The 16,156-nt window shown below is 39.2% G+C and overlaps 1 protein-coding gene across 1 annotated transcript in view; it reads left to right on the forward strand.

Moving 5' to 3' along the window:
* LOC118740555 (cadherin-related tumor suppressor) overlaps positions 1-16,156 on the forward strand; it is an 816,571-nt gene that overhangs the window by 209,853 nt on the left and 590,562 nt on the right. The gene's annotated exons all lie outside the window — the stretch shown is intronic.

Genomic DNA, 16,156 nt, shown 5'->3' on the forward strand with positions numbered 1-16,156 from the left:
AACAATACCAGGAACTATCAAAATAGGCAGTATGGTCAGGGAAACGGATACAGCCCGAGCCGTCAGGACTCGGGCCAACAAAACCAAAGACGATAGGATTCATTGGAGAAGGCAACTCCACAAATTTCATAAGAGCAAAAATAAGTACGAATATAGTAACACTATTGGTGGACTCTGGAGCTGATATATCTATAATAAAAAGAAAAGCAGTCCCAAAAACTCACGTAGAAACAACAGCAAATTGCAAAATAAGAGGCATCTCGAGTCACATACTGACTGCCAACAAGGCGGTTGAAGTTGACATTAATTGTCAAGATTACAAAATCAAGACTAAATTTTATATCTTGGAACAAATAAACAACCTAGAAGCAGATGGAGTCCTGGGCAGGGACTTCCTAATAAATTACAGGTGCAAAATCGATTACGAAACGAAGGTGATAACTCTAGAGCTAAAGGAAGGTCAAATCACTCTACCCATGTATATGCGATCAGATGATTTCAAAACAGCGCGTGGCCTAGGCAACAGAATTTATTATTACAACAATAATAGGCGAAACAATGACGATTACAACAGGTTTATGAGGGTTAAAAATGAAATGCAATTAGACAACAAGGCAAGCACCACCAATGCAATTTTAGAAATCTGCGAAAAATACCAATATGCATTTCACATTGAGGAAGAAGTTCTAACTGTCAACAACTTCTATCAGCAACACATTGAGCTCGCAGATAAAACCCCCGTATATATAAAAAATTATAGAATGCCACACGTGCAGCTCCAGGTAATCGAAAAAGAAGTTGACAAATTACTGAAGGATGATGTTATCGAGCACTCCACTAGTCCGTATAACTCACCTTTGCTAGTCGTACCAAAAAAGAGTAACACAGAAGAAAAGAAATGGAGGATTTTCGAGCATTAAACAAAAAAATTGTTGATGATAAATTTCCCATAACTCGCTTAGATGACATTTTAGACAAACTCAAGGGAGCGCGGTATTTTAGCACATTAGATATGACAAGTTCATTCCACCAAATTCCGTTGGATCATGTTTCGAGGAAGCTCACAGCATTTTATACCGGCAAAGGGCACTACCAGTTCAAAAGGCTACCATTTGGACTAAAAATCGCAACAAACAGTTTCCAGAGAATGTTATCAATTGCACTCAGCGGACTCAATCACGCAGCATATCTTTATGTGGATGACGTAATAGTATTCGGGAAGAACCTTCAAGAGCATAATCGAAATTTAGAAAAAGTGTTAGCGAGATTGAACAAATACAACCTTAAACTAAATCCGAAAAAATGCAAGTTTTTAAAAACAAAAGTAACCTACTTAGGACATCTGATCACTGATAAAGGAGTGACAACTGATCCCAGTAAACAGGAAGTCGTTAAAAACTATCCTAAACCAAAAAATGCGGATGAAGTTAGAAGCTTTGTAGCATTCTGTAATTACTACAGGCGATTTATAAAAAATTTTGCAGAAATTGCTCAACCACTCAACCAGCTGCTCAAGAAAAATCAACTATTCGACTGGAACAGCAAATGTGAGAAAGCCTTCTGTAATTTAAGAGACAAACTACTCTCCCCACCAATACTCTGTTATCCGGACTTCTCAAAGCGGTTCATACTCACAACAGATGCTTCTAACTTTGCGCTAGGAGCAGTCCTATCACAGGGTGAAGTTGGAAGAGATAAACCTATTGCATATGCAAGCAGATCCCTAAACAAACATGAATTGAACAAACCAATAATAGAAAAGGAGCTATTGGCGATTCACTAGGGGATAAACCATTTTAGACCCTATCTGTACGGTACAAAATTTTCCGTATACACAGATCACAGACCACTGGTGAGCTTGTTCAAGCACAATAATCCGTCGTCCAAAATGACTAGAATAAGGGTCGATCTGATGGACTATGATTTTGACATAGTATATAAACAAGGAAAGATGAATACCAATGCTGATGCACTGTCACGCATTCAGCTTGACATGGAAAAACTGAAAGAAATGATTCCGAAACACGAAATTAACATAGTAACCAGGGCAATGAAGAAAGCACAAAGTTCAAATGCAAAAGAAGACGAAAATTTAAGCCAAGGGCAAATAAAGTCACGGAATATGGGAGCTTCAAACACAAATATGCAGACTGATCACCTACATGTTTGGGAATGCACATCAATTTCTGATATACGACGAGTGAAAAGACTTGAATTCAGATATAGGAAGGATGAAAGCATGAAGCCTAAGGATATAAAAATTACAGTATCGAATAGAGACTTTATCATTGAATATAACGACCAAGCAGTGTCAAAAATATACGTAATTTTACGTGAGCTATTAATCGAAGCCAGCAATATTGGCTCACGAAAGCTATCGCTTGCAAAGAATAGAGAAATCTTTGAGAAAATAAGTATAACTGAATTTAAAACTGAATTTAATAGGATACAAATGCAGAGAAATATAAATGAATGCCTTGATATAATTCTATTTGATGTGCCAAAAAGAATTGAGTCACAATCCGTAATGCAAAAATTAATAAGGGACTACCACAACTCAATTCATGGTGGCCACTGCGGTATAAGAAGAATGCTAGCAAAGCTCAAACAGAAATACGTGTGGAAGAACATGAGACAAATGATAATAAAGTATGTCAATAACTGCAAGCAATGCGCGACAGCAAAAGTAACACGATACACAAACGAAAAATACAATATGACGGACACACCGGCGACGTCATTTGACGAAATTGTCGTCGATACAGTAGGTCCACTACGCCCATCCAAACAATTTCGATACATGCTAACGTTGCAATGTGAGTTAACGAAATATATTGTCATAATACCGCTTGAAACAAAAGATGCGGTAACCGTTGCAAAAGCTATTGTCGAGCAATTCATTTTAGGATATGGCTGTATGCGAAAAATAAAAACTGACAAGGGCACAGAATTTACTAATGAGCTGCTAAATAATATATGTAAACAATTACAAATAAATAAAGTGCATTCAACTCCATTCCATCACGAGACATTGGGTTCAGTTGAACGAAATCACAGGGTGTTAAATGAATATTTGATGACACTCAAGAACACGGATAATTGGGATGAACTCATACCCTACTACATGTACTACTATAATTCGACACCACACATGTCCACGAAGTACTCCCCCTTTGAGCTTGTATTTGGCAAACTGTGTGCATTACCAAATGACATAGTGGCCGCTAAAGAAAAGGTGTATGATATAGACAATTGAACAATGAACAATGAACTAAAACTGAATCTTAGATATGCACATGACAATGCTGCTAGAAATTTGAATGAAAGCAAATTAAGAGCTAAAGATAAGCAAACAAAAGTGAATAAAGCAAACTTCACAATAAATGATTATATTTACTTAAAAGTAGCCAATAGAAAAAAATTAGACCCACCATTTGAGGGACCATACAAAATAATTAGACAAGATGGACCAAATAGCACCATTTTAAAAAACAAAAAGGAAATAACTGTACACAATAATAACTTAGTTAAGGATAGGAGTAACTAAATAAAAATAAGAATACATTATCCAAAATAACTGTCCACAGACATTTATACATATAGATACACCAATATAAGAAATCATACCACAAATCTACGATTAAGACATACCTAAATATTAATCAATTTACATTTTAAGAAATTTCAATTAATTTATATTTTTCTTAAGGGGTAGGATGTAGTGTGCCTGACCACTCTAATGCAGGTGCATATTGCTGACGCGAGAAAGCAAGTCGATGTCCAAACCGCGTTTGACTTACTTTTAATAATTATGACACACGTGAAACACTTGAGACACCGTTCTTGTTACGTCAGCAATATTGACCATGTTGCAAGCGATCAGAGCACTCGCCAAAGGTAACATGCAAAACAGTTTTGCATGACACATTAGAAGTAGGGGAAATGGAAGTAACCAATGATTTGATTGGTTGCTCATAGAAATAAGAATTTAGGTTAATTTAGATTGTAAGCATATAAAAGACGGCGATGAGCCGAAATAAAGTCATTCTTGGTTTAAGACGCAATTCTATTGTTAGTACTTATTCCTTGAAGCAAAATCGTGCATTTTAATGCTCGGAAGAAATCGGCTGAGGAGCTAAGATAGTACCCAATCCGTTGAAATATCCCCTCGGTTCTGTAGAACCACCACACAACTCCGTTCTGGGTGGTGTCACCGACTCAACAGCTACCTCTCTCGGCTGAACACACAAGTGGCAAACACATGCCCTGCATGTGAGCAAGGTCCCCACGACACCAACCCTACGACCCTGACACCAGAAGCGCTCTGGACCGCGCCTATCGACGCAGCCCGCTTTCTCGGCATCAGGCTCACAGAGTCGGAGGATGAAGACGACGATACATGACAAATCTGGGGGGTTGAGCACAGCTGCTACAACAACAACAACAACAACAACAACAGAGAAAAGCATATAGATAGAGACACAGAGACTTAATGTGGGAACTATTTCGGGATTTTAGAGATTTTCGGGATTCTCTGAACTTATCGATATAATAATCGTTATTTTTATCGAGTTTGTTATCGATATTGTTATGGATTTTTTAACGATATTTTCGGAACTTATCGTTTTAATAATCGACATTTTTATCGATTTTGTTATCGATATTTTTTATATATATTTTTTGACGATATTGTTATCGAATTAGCTTTCGATATTGTTATCGAAATTGTTATTGATATTTTTATCGATTTTGTAATCGATATTTTATTGATTTTGCTACTGATATTTTTATCGACTTTGTTATCGAAATTTTTATCGATTTTGTTATCAGTAATTTGATCGGTTTTGTTATCGATATTTTTATCGGATTTGTTATTGATTTTGCTATCAATATTTTTATCGAATTTGTTTTCGATATTTTTATCGGTTTTGTTATCGCTATTTTGATAGATGTTACTATCGATTTGGTTATCGGTAGAGTAACAAGGCGAACTTACCACAGTGCGTAGGCAACTGGCTGAGTCCGTGGGATCGTCGGTTCGAATCCTACTGAAAGAAGTCTGATGAGGAAATGTGGTGATTTCCGAAATAGCTATCACTTCTTCCATTTTTTCAAATTATTGTTGCTTTTCCACAATAAGTTTTCATTAAAAAAATGGCCTCGAGCTCAATAAAAATTGTTGAAGGTAGAGTATAAAGACAAAAATAAAGATGAAGGAAAACAGAATAACATAAATGAAGCAGAACGAACAGGATAGAGGTAGGAATAGAAAAAAGACAAAAAAATCGGTGCCCATAAGCAATGTAGTGTTAACCTTATGGGGAAACCAAAATATGTTAGGCAATAACTTTTTCAATAAATTCATTAACTTAACTAACGAGTTTCGACTTCTGTTACAATTGCGAATCTAAGAAACCATACTAGGATATTCTGAATAAACTGTTTTCTTCTTTATTGGCGCTGTGACTACCTAAGCGATTTTGGCCGAGTCCAATAAAGTACGCCAACAATATCCGTGCTGTGCGAACTGACGTCTATCTTCTGGTGCTTACATCGCTTTATATACCCTGGCAGGTCATTTCGCGACGTGGCCAAGCCATTCGTACGATATTCCTGCTCCTCATTACAGCTGCACATTTGCAAGAAGCTGCACTACTGTTTCCTGTTCGTTTTCGTTTTAAAGTAGTTCATTGCTCGCGACGTCCAGCTTTCTGGTGTAGGCATCGTCAGGTTTGGGTTTCCTAATAGGCAGTGTATCTTTTAAGGGCTGTATACGGGTCACATGAACTTGACTATAAGGCAGCCTGTCGCCAAATATCAACTATGACCCTATTTCTGAAGGTTTTTGAGAAAAATGATTCAGCATATATGTAATTCCGATTAAGGGTAAGATCCGGTTTTCGACTGAAGCCAATGTGGAATTTTTAGAGGCCAAGTACCCAAACTAAATCTACTTTGAATTAACTACATACATATGTAATACTTTAAAAATATACTGTAGGCGCAGGCTTTGGGTTTCCCATACCAGTCAAAGGGATGAAAAGCCCGAAGGCCGTGGAATTACATTTCAAGTGACCAGTCTTATCGTGCGCGGAAATCAGGAAATCGTTCCTTGGTAATGACTAAATAGAGCTCGGATTTTTATGCAAATTGAATATGCAAAATATATGCAAAAAATATGCAAGAATTATGCTAAATATATTAAAAAAGTTTATGAAATGCTAAAAAAAGATTTGTATGCAACAATTGAAATCGCACCTAAGAAACAAGACCGAAGTCATTTGCCCTTGTATCCATGCTCTTAAGACTTCAGAGAGCCCCTGCCATTGCCAAAGACCCCAGCGTCATAGACCAGAAGCGGTGGAGGGTAGGGAGGTAATGCCAATCCTCTCTTCTTCAGAGTCGGAAGAGGACCAATCTCTTGCAGGGGATGTGGGTCGAGAAGCAGCTCGCTGCTAACGACATTCCAATGACGGAGTTGATAGTCTTTCACAAACCCAGAAGAGGAGGGTAGGGAGGAAGTATCGGAGAGGGAAACGCAAGCAGGGAAAACCCTCTGCTGTAGCTGACCGAGCTCCTCCTGTCGCTGCATTCAGTAAGCGGCCCAGCTCTACGGAGGTTACTCAAGAAGCCAGTGGGACCTTGGTGGATGCACCGACATCCAAATCTGCTGGCGAATGTTGCAAGAGAAAGAAAACTGCCGTGACAACCAACATTCCTGCCGCAATGCCGCTTCGAGTCATAGTTTGGCGAGTACTAGTGTGGCATTGTCCAATTCCGATCAGCCAGACAGACCTTTGGCACCACGATACCCTTGCCTAAAATCAAGGCTAGAAGTGCAGCAAAGCCTTCCAACTACGTCTGGAGGTATGTGGGTCCGGCCAACTTATTGCTAGCCCGTAAAAGGCCCTCCGCTCATTTCCTGCCCAAAGTCTTTGAACTAAATAAAGGCGGGAAGGGTAGTACTTTACTCATCCCATCGACCTACATAGCTTTCACGAGTGTTCCTTTCCTTTTGTGAAAATAGCGCATCTCCTCCATCGTAAATATAAAATTTAACTTCTCACAATCATTTGTGCGTGGAGTTAAGAAGGAAGCAGCGGTGAAGATTTATAAATTGGGTTTTTCACCTCTTTCGCAACTATAATTTCCTACAGCTGATCCTGGGGGAAATACTCCTCGAAAACTCAGAGCAAATGAAGTGGCAAAATTTCTAAGGAAATCCATGTTTGACAGACCGTCTGCTCGTTTGGCAAAAAAGCAGCACATTTATGACATCGAGTACAATCACAAGAGATTTATGGGAGAAGGAAGGCTAACAGTTGGAATAACTTCAATTCGTATGCCTGCATGAAGTATCCACTTTGTTTTGGCTTCACGTCGGTTCATGTCACCGTCAGTCCTAGAGTGGTTTAAGATAAAGGTCTATAAGAAAGTGACCTTTATCAGCTGTGAATGTATCAGACACTATCACATAAACGCCAATGAGCAAGATTCCAGAAAAATTACACCTATTTATTAAAAAATTTTAGTTTTGGTTGCTTTGCGCTTTATTCGAATTAGACAATTTAAAAAATGTATAAATGTAATTTTTTTTTATTTTCATATACAAATTTTGGTTGAACCTCTAAGTGATAATACCCTGATTTTAACACTATAACTAAGATTTCTGAATGAAGAGTGGTATTTACCAAGGCGCCTGGACTTTTTAGTAAAAAAAGATTTCTTGATTAAAAACAATCTTCCTTGCAGAAGCATTATATTGCTTAGTTTCTCTATATAATGAACATCTATTCATATATATTCTGCTTCATATATGGATTCAACACGGCAAAAAACTTCGAGACAGTATTATCTGGTTTCTGGTTGTAAAATCTTATCGACCTGTCGGAGGAAACGGAACACGAAATATAGTAAACTCATTTACAAATATATTCTTTATATTGCTTAATGTCATTGATTTAACTTGTAGCCAAATATACATATACGCCTAGAATAAAAGTACAAATGCCTTTTAGTAGATATCCTCCTTTTGAACTATTTGCTTATTAACATAGTAGTAGGTACCACTTCATCCAGCTTACTTGCTTAAACGGCTTATGAAAGTCAACGTTTCGAAAGTTTCTTATTGAGTTCTTTCTTCACTAAGGCTTATGATTTCTAACTAGTACAACGTTTAAAATATAGGTAAACGCAAATATTTTCTTTTTTAACAAAAGTCATTTAATGACACTAATTTGAGTTGCAGAAGTTTTGTGAAAAAAAAACTGATTTTAGGTAATTTTCTTTGTAGGAAATTACCAACGCCTCACTTCATTTTAACTCGATTTCATAGCTATTTTACTATGCTTTCAGATAAGGAAATGGCTTATCGTTAAATTAAATACAAAAAAAAAAACAAAATCGCGCACACACCTTAAGAAGTTAGGAGGGACCCAATAGGAAACATTTTAGTACACGTTTTTGGCAGTGAAGGCAAGGTATTTACTAAGCAAAGGGTATGAGGTGAGTTTTATCGAAGGCTGAGGTAGCTCAGCCGCTCCAGGGTTGAGTGGAGGTCCCACTAACCCCCACTGAATAAAATAAACACAGTAGTTAAATATAGCGAACACAACCACACACACACGCGGCAGTTCGGCCAGGCTGCCGAAACCCTGACGTCCACGAAGAGAGGGGAGAGAGAGAGTGACTAACTGGTCGGCGGTCGGCGTCGTGGCTCAGAGAGCGGAGACTGTCTAGTGGCTAGTGACGGTGGCGGTGATGTTGAGAGCGGTGACGGTGAGAGCGGTGATGGTTCGGTGATTAATGACAGTGAGAGCGGTAGCGAGCGTGATGATGGTAAATGCCCACAGCACGGGTACTGCAGCCAATGAGAGCGACGATGCTGATCGTGACGGCAGTAGCAGTCCCTTTAGTAGTGACGGCCCTGCGGTGATGTTGACGGTGGCCCAAATAGTGGTGAGGGCGGTAGCGACCTCCCGTAGTGAGAGCAGTATTGGCGGCCCTAGTTATAACAACGGGCCTCTGATGAGTAACGGCGGTGACAGCGGCCCTGGATGGCGATGATGTTAGCGGCAGACAGCAAGTAGCGGTCCTCGGTAGCGGTTTGGCCTAGGGGGCGGCAATGATATTGGCGGCCCAATGGTGAGGAAAGCGGTAGTCCGGCCCTAATGAAGGACGACGGTGACAGCGGCCCTGGATGGCGATGATGTTGCTAGCGGCCCTGAAAGGTGGCGGCTCTTGGTGTTGCTTTCGGCCTGGGCGGCAGCGATGCTTAGTGGCGGCCCGATCATGAGGAAGATGGCCACTCGGCCTTAAGAAGCGGTGATAATGATGACGGCCCTGGATGGTGATGATTGGGCTAGCGGTCCTCTTTAATGACAGTCGGTGGCGGTTCCTCGTTGTCGTCTTGGCCCAGGGCGGCACTTAATATTGGCGGTCCGAAACGGTCACGGAAGTCACCTACGGAAGCTGGTCGTCAATATGTTCTCACAAACCACCAACCTGTCCCGCAGGCAGGGCCAGGGGCGCTCGAGGTTACACGGCTTAATCCGTCCCGATGCGCTCCGTGCCTACCTACGGCAGCTTGGTCAGTCTGTATTCCCCATGTGCAGAGCCAGGGGCGCTCGAGGTTACACGGCCTAAGCCGTCCCGATGCGCCCCGTGCTTACCCATTGGGGTGAGACGGTACGTATTCAATCGTGGTGGCATGAAATTGTGGGGCGGTTTTATCCACCGCACAATGCCTGCTCGCCACGCGGTATCTAAGTGGGCAGGAGAGTTCGTCTCCTGTCCACTGAGACCGTTTTTAAAATAATGGGTTTGGGGGTCTGTGCGAGGGGTATTCCCCCTTTCACAGGCCCCCCTCAACCTCTCGGCCTTTCCCGCAGGAAAAGCCAGGGCGCTCGAGGTTACACAGCCTAAGCCGTCCCGATGCGCTCCGTGCTTACCTACGGAAGTTGGTGCTGGCTGAGTTGGCGTTAATCAACTTAAGTCGGTTGTTGGATAAGCAGGTTGAGAAGCGAATGAAGATCGTGATTTTTGGCATGTTTGCGCAACGAATTCTCGCGGAGTATTGGTGTGTACGAATGCTTTGCACTTTTGCGTGCTTCCCTTTGGTTGTTCATACGTATGGGTGTATGTATGTATGGTGGTAGGTATGCATGTAGATCTGTATGTTTGTATATAAATATGTAGCGTATGTATGGCTGGATGTGGATATGTATGTACGTATGTATGTACTTGTGGGTTTTATGTATGCATGTACGTATGTCTGTCAGTGTAGCGTAGGGGAGCTACGTTACAAGGGAATAATGCTATATTTAAGCAAAATGAAAGATAAAGATATCAACAGTTATATATACTGGTAAAAGAACGGCACCGGTAATGATATGAATAGTGATATCGATAATAAAAAACACGTTAATAATCACGTTGTAAGTAATAGTGCTAAATACTAACGGTAACTATATTGATAAAAATAACTGTACCTATAAATTTGTACATAACAACAAAATGACGAAAACGAAGATGATGCCGAGACTAGCAACGACAGCCACAATGGCAAACATAAAATAACTACAACGATATCGACATCGAAAACAATAACAAAACCGATCGAGTTTACAAAGACGATAACCTTTACAAAATCCATAACAATAACACAGCTTACAACGTAACAATAATCGATAACAATAACACAATCGATAACGATAACACAATCAATAGCGATAGCACAATCGATGATGATACCAAAATCGATACCGGTAACAAAAGCGACATGGAGAGAAAAATCTACAACGATATCTATATCGAAAACAATTTCTAAGCATATCTGTCGATAAAATATCAATAACGATAAAAATAACGGCATCACTCACAATCGATCATGGCGATCATCATGACCCAGAAAATGGTCTGGACTTGCCGATTCCGAGTGAAGAAAGATATCGTATGATGTCGATTTTTCATTTCAACAAATTTCTAATAACCATGTACCACTAAAAAAGTTCTAACTTCAAAATATAAAAGCTTATTGCAGATCTGATAAGCTGCACAAAAACCCTATCATACTTAAGTTTTCTGAAAACTTTTCGTTTGACACTCATATTTTAATATTTCATTTAACTTGTGTATAAGTTAAATAAATTCGACTAATTAAACAGGTGGCAACCCTCTTTAAAATTATTTTCAAACCAAAATCGTTTTAAATCTCCTTCACCTGATATTGAATTTATTTATTTTTATTTAACACGTGGCAACTCTCCTAAACAATGTGCAGAAATAAATCCTTTTCATACAACTTTCAACTGATAAACGCTTTTAATAGTATACTTCACTTATTAAATAATTTTCATTTAACTTTTTCAACAGGTCGCAACCTTCTTCAAACACCCCGAAATATGCTAAGTGTTCAAACTAAATATTTCTTTATGTTTTCAACAAGTGGCAACCCCCCTGCATTTAATTTAGAAATAAAAACTTTTCAAACCCTTAACTATTGTTAACCATATTGTAATAAATGATTTACTTTTTAAATAATGTGAATTAAATTTTTAAAGGTGGCAACTTTTTTCGACAAAGTAAAACTGCACATCTACAGCCTCTGCTTTCAATTTAACGGCTCATTTTTGAAAACCGAACGAACGGTGCGGATCTAATGCCAAGGATTACTAAATCATTTGAACTCAATTTTTTAACAGGTGGCAACTCTTTTGGAAAAAATAAAACTTAGATAATAAGATTTCGGTATTTTTATCATTGTCAACATCATTATAAGCAATTTTTTTTTTAATATATTTATAGATTATCCTAACCATCCATAAATTTATCGATACTTTTTTAATTTCTTTTTTCAATTTTATTCTTATTTTTTTTTAAATCTTCCAATATCGTAACATAAGACTAATTTTTTTATTGATTTCGTAATTATCATCAATATTATTTTATTTCTGCATCGTTTCTTTTATATCTGTAGATCTCATAACAAAAAATTCCCGTGATGCCAAAGTTAAAAAAAAAAAGTTTGATAATTTTAACTTTAGTGGAGGTCAGGAGCTATGCACTTTTCTAAGAACTACCTCGCATTCGGCCTACATAAATTTCGGCATACCAACGCCAATCGGGTGAAATCTGGCCCCCACTGAATTTCAATGCTGAATCTTCTCTTCTGAACTAATCAGCAAACTTGTTCCTTTCAAATGTGATCCATGCTACATCTGCTTTGAGCGAACAAACTATTGGATCCAAAAGACGCCAGTACCACCGCACACAATCACCTCGGAGTGGGCGAAAGGTAGAGCCTTCAATATACAACTGAGTACATTTTGCGACAGGAAAATTCCTACCAGGCAGATGGTCCGATCTTCTTACTCCCTGGAAGGCAAGGGAATTAAGTGTTCCATTATAGAGTTCCATTTTAGGGCCGTTGGTGCCTAGGTGTTGAACCCAAGCAAACGTAGGTGCCACATAGCAGGTGCTTATCAATCATAAAAACGTTTTTAATAACACTGAAGGCATATGTGGACAAAGTTCTCATAACTAATCTCTGCCGCCTGCATAAGTTCCTATCATCATTTACTTAGAATCATATATTTACCTGCCTTAGAATCATATTCCTTAGTAGGATCTAAAAAATTAAAGTGAAATAGTTACGGAGAATTTGTTCGAGTGTTTTTCTTTTAGTAAGTATGAAGCGATGTTTACACTTCCCACCATACTCAATTGCGTTGAATTTCCATATGGCTTATGCGCCACAAAGTACTACAAGCAAATATAGGCATGCACGCCTGCATAACTTTCATATGTACATACATACATACATACATACACACATACGTATAGCCTCATTTTTATGGAAATTCTTCATCAACAATCAGGTGGGTCTCTTAACTTTGGCCAAGGCTTGCCACAAGTGCAACAACTGCTAATGTTGGCATGCATGATGTCCGCCACTAAGGACACTCCTTACTTGCCATGCAATGGCACGCAGACCGGCAATTTCCAATGATACGAGTACTAAAACATTTGGCGGAAATGGGGACAGTGCGGTCAGTGCCAAGCCTTGCTGGTCATAAATATATAAAAGAATAGAAACTTAGAAAAAAATAAATATGTATGTAAGTTTTTTGGCTGCATACATACATATGTATGTGTGTATGTAAATACACGCCTGCATGTGCACTTAAGTCTGTATATGATTGGTGAGCATAGAAAGCTGGTCATGGTAATCGATATGAAAATAGGGAAGCTTTGCGCCACACTTCGCTTGTGCTGCAAATGGTGAGCAGGCGAAGGTGAGCTGAGCGGTGGTGGAAGGCAGGTACATAAGTAGACAAAACCTGAGATATGTGCGCGCGCATGCGCAATGAAATGTACGAAGAGCTGCAATCTTCAAGCAAAACCATAAGTGAAATGTCAAAGTTTAAATGCATTTCCAGTGAGTGCTTGTGCCGCAAAACAGCGAAAAAAATAAATAAACTAAGTAAATAATAAATAGAAAAGAATACAGTGCGCGCAGAAAAGAAATCTCGACTGTCAAAAGCATAGACGTGAGGCAGACGCGCAAGCGCACGCACACGCACAAACGCACGGAGGCGAAGCAGCAAAAGCCAAAGCAAAGCGGGCACTATCAGCTTCACCACCTGCTGTGCTTTGAATGCGCGCGCAGAAGCGCAAAAAGGAAGCGCGCCGCCGCCGCCGCCGCCGCTGCCACCATGGCATACGATTTCTATGTAGGCAGTTATAACTTTTGCGCAAATAAATAAAAGCGTTTTCTTATGGTGTGGTGGCAAGTATGCGCGTGGTGGTGGTGGCAGCGAGAGCGCGACGAGGCGCAGTGTGGCGCAGCTTGGCGCGTTGCACATTTTTATCTAAAGTGGTTGTTTGGCAGCAATAGCAATACAATCTTTCGCCGACTGGCAACTGGTATTGCGGCGAGTGATGTTGCAGCGTGCTACGCATGCGCGCCACACAAACGCACGCACACCAACTTGGCTGCTGGCTGGCGGCTTGCACTTAATCGTGTGCGGCAATCGTCGCAGAGTGCTGGCGAGCTGACCGACCGATCGACCAAATGGCAACATGGCTACCGTGCACAATTGAGTTGCAAGCAAGAAATGGTAGCAAAAAAAAGGTAGTCAAGCAAACAAAAAAAAAACATTAGAGATAAATAAGGAAAAAAATGAGAAAGCACGCCATGGGAAGTTGGCAAAGCGACAGCAAAAATAAATGAAAAGAATTGCTTTGTTGCGTCTAAACGAAATCTGTGCAAAAATCAATAATATGCATTTGCCGCTGCCACATACGACGACCACTTGCCGCGTTTGGGGGCAGCGTTAAAGGCCAGCCGTACACTATTAGTTTTGTGGTTAGGTCGACACTGAGAAGTGTGCGTTTTGCAATGCTTTCCCATAGAAATTCAATTTTTTTTTTGCTACTTTATTGACTTGGAAGATGATTAAGTCGCGCGACACAGCAGGCAACTAAGCTTTGGATGAGTCGCTAGTTGCGATTGTGAGCATGACCTTTAAATACCGAGCGCTCATTTAAATAAATTAATGCAATTGCATAAGAAATTATTTTTATTTAAAATAGTTTTGTATGCGGAAAACTAAAACGACTTTATAGTGAAAAGTTAGCTTGCAGCAACAACAAAGGTTTATGGCTGTCAAATGCACTTCTTTTTCCCCATAGCTTAGGAGAGCAGAAAACCATAAAGATCATAATTATATAATTCCTTTTCATACATATGTATATACATTTATTTAATTAAAGCATTGTTTTTGCGAAAATTTAATGCTTACAAAAAATCGATTAGCAAACTTCAGCTTTTCTTTTATTTTAAAACACAATTTAATACTCATAACCAAATAAAGTTTGTCGTAAAAAATATTTTTTATATGCAAAATAGTATCTTTTAATTCACTGAAACTGAGGATTTTATGGCATTAATCTATGTCAATAAATTAGCGAAAAAGGAAGGCAGATGATGATAAACAGATCTGCAGCAAGTCCGAAGTAAAAGCGTATAATTTCAAAGATCATCATGTCTCAGCGTCAGACGTGCATAAATATTTACGAGCTATATACAGGATATTTATTGCCAGACCGACAGGAAATGTTACTTTTTTAATTTCTTTTAAATTAAAAAAGAAAGCGTACATCCTAAAATATTTCCGAATCGTCTTTAATTTAAAGAAACAATTGAATTACTATGCGGTTATGGTGAAATTTAGTACATAATCAAACATGCAAATGAGCGTTTTAAATTACATCGACTACAGTGCTCCATAAATTTTTCAACTCACATTATCACACCACTCGCTCTAAATATTAAGATTAACAGGGTTACAGATAAAAATTGAATCAATTGAAAGGTAGCAGGCAAGATTGTTTAAAAGATTTTTTTTATTTGTGAATATACATATTTTTTGTTTAGTTTCATTAAACTGTTAAAAACTTATAATTAATTTTTTTTTTTTTTAATTTTTAGAGTTTATGTTTTAAAAAGAAAAAATTAAGTTCAATTAATTTTTAGAAACATAATTATTATATTTTTCTTTTTAATTATTTTCTGTTCTTTAATTAAATTTCTTTTAATTTTTAAATTGTTTTAAAAGAATCTAATTTTATTTTTTTTGTTATTTAATTTTATTTTTTTTTGTTATTTTATTTTTTTTTTCTTTATGAGGTGGGTTTTGCCGAAGGCTGAGGTGAACTCAGCCGTTCCAGAGTCCAGCGAAGGTCCCACTAACCCCCACCAAATAAAACACACTATTTTCGTGTATTCACTTCGAACACACACACACACACAGCGCTATGACTAGAGTGCCAGCAACCTTATGTCCAAAGAGAGGGAGAGAGCGAGCGCGCGAGAGAGAGAGAGAGAGAGCGAGAGAGAGCGAGATGACGTTTTGTTGTCGTCGGACGGTCGGGTCGGAGTGGATGACGATGAGAGTGCCAGCAGTACGGCGGACGATTCTCAGGAGCGGCGGAGCAACGGTGAAGGCGCTAGCAGCGCGACGGGTGGCTCTTGGCAACAGTGAAGGAACGGTTGAGCAACGGTGAGCACGCTAGCAGCACGGTGGGTGATTCTCAACAGCCGTTGAGCAACGGTTGAGCAATCGGTGACCAGCGGCGGCGGTACGGCGAGTAA

The sequence above is a fragment of the Rhagoletis pomonella genome, unplaced genomic scaffold (genome assembly GCF_013731165.1).
Source record: "Rhagoletis pomonella isolate Grant_MI unplaced genomic scaffold, Rhpom_1.0 Rhpom_scaffold_00006, whole genome shotgun sequence".
NCBI lineage: Eukaryota > Metazoa > Arthropoda > Insecta > Diptera > Tephritidae > Rhagoletis > Rhagoletis pomonella.